Raw genomic sequence first — 6,007 nt, 5'->3', positions numbered from 1 at the left:
AAGGAGAATTGGGGAAACACAGGTGCATAGGATCATAATCAAACTAAACGAGGACAGGAACATGACCAAATAAGGAAAGGAACAGAAACAGGGGCAAAACAGGTCCATAATCCTGACATATCGCCCCCCCCCTCCTCCTCCCGGAAGGCGCGTCCTCGCGCCGTGGACAACAACAGAGGGAGGGAGCTTGGGAAGCTTGGGAGGAGGCTCAGGAGGAGGACGGACACCCAGGGGGGGGCCGGCAGACAGAGACAACGAAGGAGACAGAGTCCATGGAGGTGATGATGGAGGGAGGAGCCAGTGTGACAACAGAAGGGAACCAGAGCAAGAGGAGGAGCCAGGCGAGACCCAGGCCACAGCCATGATGGCGGCCCACGGTGGAGCCGACGGAGGAAGGAGCCATGGTGGAGGAAGGGCCGACAACTCCAGGGGGCGACCAACGGCGGTGGAGCAGGTGGAGGAGGAGCCCGAGGCGAGCCAACGAGCCCAACGAGCCAGGGGGATGCCAAGGATCCGGGGGGCCAGGGTGGAGCCGAGGGCTCTGGCGGAGGCGGAGAACCAAGGCGGAGCCGGAGGGACGAGGGAGCCCGGTGGAGCTGGTGGATCGACGGGTGACGGTGGAGGCAAAGGAGCTAGGAGCCGAGGTGGAGCCACTGGGTCTACGGGCCGAGGCGGAGTCCGGGCCGAGGAGGCTGGAGACGGAGGTGAGGGATTCTCCAGCCATGGCGACGCTGGAGGATGGCAGACCCGCGGAGCTCACACCGTAATGATGGTGGGCTGAGGGTGAGCAGAGGGGCTGCTAGATGACAGTGGTGGAGGAGGCAGGAGCGGGTGGGAGGGTGTGCATTTGTGAGCCTCCGGGCATTCAGGGTTAAACTCTAGGCTGAACACAGGAACAGGATGGCGCTCTGGAGGAGCGGACACCTGAAGGTGCTTTCGAGGCGTGGGCACTGGAGGGCGCTCTGGACTGCATTCACCGCACCATACTCAGCTCACCCTTAGCCGCGGTGCAGGGGGTGGAGCTCCTCTCCACGCTAACACTGGCTGCCCTCGTGGCTGGCATTGTCGCCGGCTCTCGCACCTGGTCTGACAGATTGAGCTCCACGTCCGGGGCGATCCTCCGCTCAGTAGCTCGGCTTTGCGCTGGCTCGTCAATCGTGGCGGGAATTGGCTCTCTGTCATCAGTGGGCTCGGGCTGATGCTCCGCACCGCGGGGAGATGGTGGGCTGGGCACTGGGTCTGGAGTGGATCTGACGAGATCATCCACGGGACAGGTGGTGGATGGCGACCCGTTTCTCGCCAGAGTCCACTCCACAAAGGCGACGAAATCCTCTCGAGGACCATCTTCGGACGACGGTGCTCTGCTCGCGGTGTTCAAGCTCGCGTCATAGAATGAGCAGAGCACGTCGTCCGGGTAGCTGGTGGTGCTTGCTATCAGCTGGAATAGTCTCGTATGGTCCTCAAGAGATCTATCCCACTGCTCCAGCAGGAGGAGGAGGAATTCCGGGCGGGTGAAGGGATCCATAACAGGAAACACAACGGAAACAAAAACACTGAGAGAAAAATGAGAAAACAAACAGAGGGGAAAACACGGAGGTAACGGTGTTGGTCAGGTCTTCTGTCACATTACACTGTTGAGGAAGCACGCAGGAGGCACAAGTAAACGAGAACTGTCTTTAATCAAGGAAACTCAGGAGATAATCCACAATAGGAGCTTGAGCCAACACACATAGAGAACGAGTAGACCTGACAAACACAAACTGAACAGACTAGGACTTTTAAACAGGGCAATCAGGGGAACACAGGTGACATCAATGGAACATAATCAAACTAAACGAGGACAGGAACATTACCAAATAAGGAAACACAGGAAGGACTACGGGGGCAAAACAGGTCCAAAAGTCTGACAACATGTCACCCACGTTACAGTTTTACAGTAAATTACAACTTCAGTAACTATGCTAAAAATGACCAGTAGTACTGTTTTTGAGAATATGATTTAGTATATCCAAGCTCTGTTGTTAATATGTATCTTTAGTAATGTCTCTAAACACTTCACTAACTCAGTGAATCTGATAGAAAACTGCTTTATGAATCTTTTTGACTCATTAAAAAGGACCAGTTCATAAGAGTCATTTGTTTGCAAATCAGACATCAGAGCTCTCTCTGTTTATTTTTGCATCCAGTCTAATGATATGTCTGAACATCTGGATGTACACAATGTTTTGCCAAGTGGATTTTAAATTATTGTCCAAATGTTTTGAATTATCTTCATTTGTGGGCTTTTGCTTAATTTGATTATTTCATTTTCAGATTATGATGTTATTAAATAAAAAAATGTAATCAACTAATAGCCACACTCTGTAACCATGGCACATAATTTATAGTATTTCAACACGGTTTGAAATGCTATTTTATTACCTTCCAGCCAGCACACAAGACTACAAAAAACTAACAATGTCTGTCCTTTCAGCCATCAAGGGAATGAACACATGGGGTCAAAGTCTGGCGCATGAAGTCTTTTTTGATAGGTCTGCTCTTTCAGTCACAGAGCAGACGATAGGGCACTCAAAGGCAGTGTAATCCCCTAGATTACCTATTCCCACATCCAGGTCATGACTGTTTTTTTCCCCGCCCTCACTTTTTCATCAGGACTGGTGTTCTGTGGCTCGCCGTGTGCCTGACTCACAGGTGAGCTGCCAAGGTAGGCTATGGAGGCCAGAAGGCTTTTCTTTTTCAGAGGAAAATAAATGTAATCTCTCAGTTGGGGCTGCTTCATACTGAGACTCTTCTCAAGGTCATTTAAACAAAATGGATGTGAACCAGTGGCGCCACTGGGCTATCCATCACAACGGCTTCCTCTGATGAATGATACCCAAGTAATATGCTTCTTAGTCCCCAGACTTTCTAGGCTTAACGCTGTCTTCATTCTGAACACTGATGCTTACGCTCACAAAATGGCTAAAATGATTAAGAAAACATAGGCAGCTCTATAACAGCCCAGTGAATCCAAGTGACTTTGAGCCATTTGACCTTTCGTGACCGACTAAAAGAGGACGAAATAAGCCAACAAACAACACTAATAAGAGACAGTGGTCATGCTGAATGGTAGTAGCGAAATAGCTCTTTCAAAGCTTGAGTGTCTTACTAAAGATCTCAGTTATGCATAATTTGTAACTCATAATCTACAGCTTTGCAGCAAAAACGTATATATATATATATATATATATATATATAAAAAATTTTAATTTAATTACACCCTTTTTCTGTGATTAATCGCAATTAATCACACACTTCATGAAACTGAGCATAGACCATATATCTTGTTTCAAATGTTTATTTTGTAATCATTTGCTATATCCAGCAAAGTAAACCAAAAGACTGAAGAGTGATTCTGTATTTTCTGTATTTTCTGCAAGCTTTTTTCAAGATAAATTTAGATGTATTTCCAAAAAAGGACTCCAAAAGAACTCGAAAACTCCAAAAGGAAACTTCAAAAGGACACCAAATAACCAAATTATATAAGGAGCCCATATAAGCACGTGAAAGAAAAATATGCTAAAAAAACAATTGTATAGTATGTGTACAGTGCAACAGCAAAGAGCTTTTTTACATTTTAGAGAAGTCAAGTTGAGATACCGAACAGGACCACATGGCAGGGGCGTGTCCAGAATTGTATAATTGGGGTGGCAAAGGGTGGGCAAGAGCAGAATGAGGGGTGGCAACTAAGCTTGCCACGTAAAACCGTTTATAGCGGTAGCTAGCTAGTTCATTGAAAATATACATTAACTGTAACAATCACCACTCGGGTAATTTATTTAGATCAACGAGATAGACATATGATTGACTTTACCTACTTCTATGCATCAAAATGAGAATAAATATGAATAAATATGGAACTGATCGTCTCGGACACGGTGATGGCTGGCAGTATGTTTTTTTGTTTGGCACCGGAAAAAGTTAAGGAGTAGGGGAAGGGTGACAACAATAAGTGTATAGCGATAGCAATATATGACGAACACTGCAATTATTATAAAAATAATTTAAGTCTTCGCTCACGCTGACATTTTATTGTATTATATATATTTATCTTATTTCATATATATGGGCCATTCTACAGAATTGGTCCAAAGTCAGAGTTGGAAACGTTTTTTTTTTTCTTTTTCCAAAAAATTTGTATGTATGCAAATTGTATAATATCCAAGGTACACATTTCTAGTAATTGTTCAGTTAATTCTCTTATTGTATTTTCAGAAAGTTTCGGAATATTTGTCCTCTCCCAAATGTCACTACCGAAACACAGTGATAATTTATTTAGAAGGGTTATATTGACCTATTAAGATTTTGCTTACATCTACATTGTAAATATATTTTTTTGCTATTTTTTTTTAACTTTTTTTTCAGAGGTAAATCAATAAGTTACATTTTTAACAATATTTCAAGTGTAATTTATGAGATTTGTTGTATTTTGAATCAATTTATTTTCTTTGTAAAAGGCAAAAAATGTATCATACTGATTTCAAAGTTAAAGATTCATTAGTTTGAATATACAGTGAACCAAAAACTTTCATAACATCTTTCAGTATACTTTATTTTTGACAAAACATCCCATGTTTCGGTCGTGACTGCACATTTTCGGTAGCCACCACATCATATTACAGAATTTTAACTCACATACCAAAGCACTATTAAAACATACTAAAATACAAAAAAGTTGCATAAATGTACTAACATTTTGTTTATTTCCCCCAAATATGAGGATAATGTGTTCCTTTTTGTCACTACCGAAACGATGACATGTTTCGGTCGTGACTGTTTCGGTCGTGACAATTTTATGGGATAACACCCAAAAAAACAAAGATGTCAATTTTAGATACTTTTGAGCCAATCTCAATCTCTTTTGAGCTAATCAGCACATGTTTAGCCAGCACAGTTCTGAACAGTTGTACACACAAAAATTAAATATGGAATAACTCCCAAAACAAAAGTGTGCTTAATTGCAGAAATAAGGTGTTCGGTAGTGACGTTGCTTAGAGTTACACACAGATTTTTCATACTTTTAAGCACATTTATCTCAAAATGATGGGGCCTATCTACTCACCCTGTAGCTATGACAGAGAGAGAGAGAGACACACACAAATATTTCCTGATCATAAAAGTAGGGGTGTAGTTAATTTCAGTCTCAGCCAATGGACTAAAACATGCACTGTTTTGGTAGTGACATGAAAATGTGGGACACATTTTTTTTACATAAAGTTTCATAATTTACAAAGAAAATATAAAATATATATTTTTTGAACTTCACTTTTTAAAAGATATATATATATATATTTTTTAAACGATACAAAAAAAAAATACAAAAATTATTTCAATGTCATTTTCATAAGTTAAAATTTAGGGGTTAGGGTTCGGGACAGCCACCTCCCAATTGAAAGTACCCAATAAATTATTATTTTATATATATTAAGCTTACTAATATTTTAAATATTATTGTAGGTTTCAGTAGATAATAGAAGCATCTTAGTAAACATCTAAGATTTGAATACTTAAATTCTTTTTTAATGTGTTTTTTGGTTGTGGGTGTCAACGCGCTACTGTGAGGAGCACGGAGCGAGGAGATGTGGAGAATACTTCAAACAAACTGACTTTAATTAAAATCCAATGGAACCAGGAACACACAGCAGGGTAAAACGACATTCAATACCAAACGAAGAAAACTATGAACAGGACTTTAATTTAATTTTAGGACTTTCACTTTAATTACACAAGACTTGACGAGGGGATGACGGGACACACCTGGAACTAATGAACAATCAACATGGGAAAACTGGGTCAGGACAGGCATATAGAGAGGGAAAAAACACACAGATAGAGTCCAGGGGCGTGACATATCGCCCCCTCCCGGAAGGCGCGTCCTCGCACCATAGAACAACAGAGGGGGGGCACGGGTGGGAACTTTGGAGGAGGCTCAGGAGGAGGACGGACAACCGGGAGGGGTCCAGCAGAC

The sequence above is a fragment of the Sinocyclocheilus anshuiensis genome, unplaced genomic scaffold, assembly GCF_001515605.1.
Source record: "Sinocyclocheilus anshuiensis isolate Anshui unplaced genomic scaffold, SAMN03320099.WGS_v1.1 scaffold334, whole genome shotgun sequence".
NCBI lineage: Eukaryota > Metazoa > Chordata > Actinopteri > Cypriniformes > Cyprinidae > Sinocyclocheilus > Sinocyclocheilus anshuiensis.
This window is presented reverse-complemented; position numbering follows the sequence as displayed.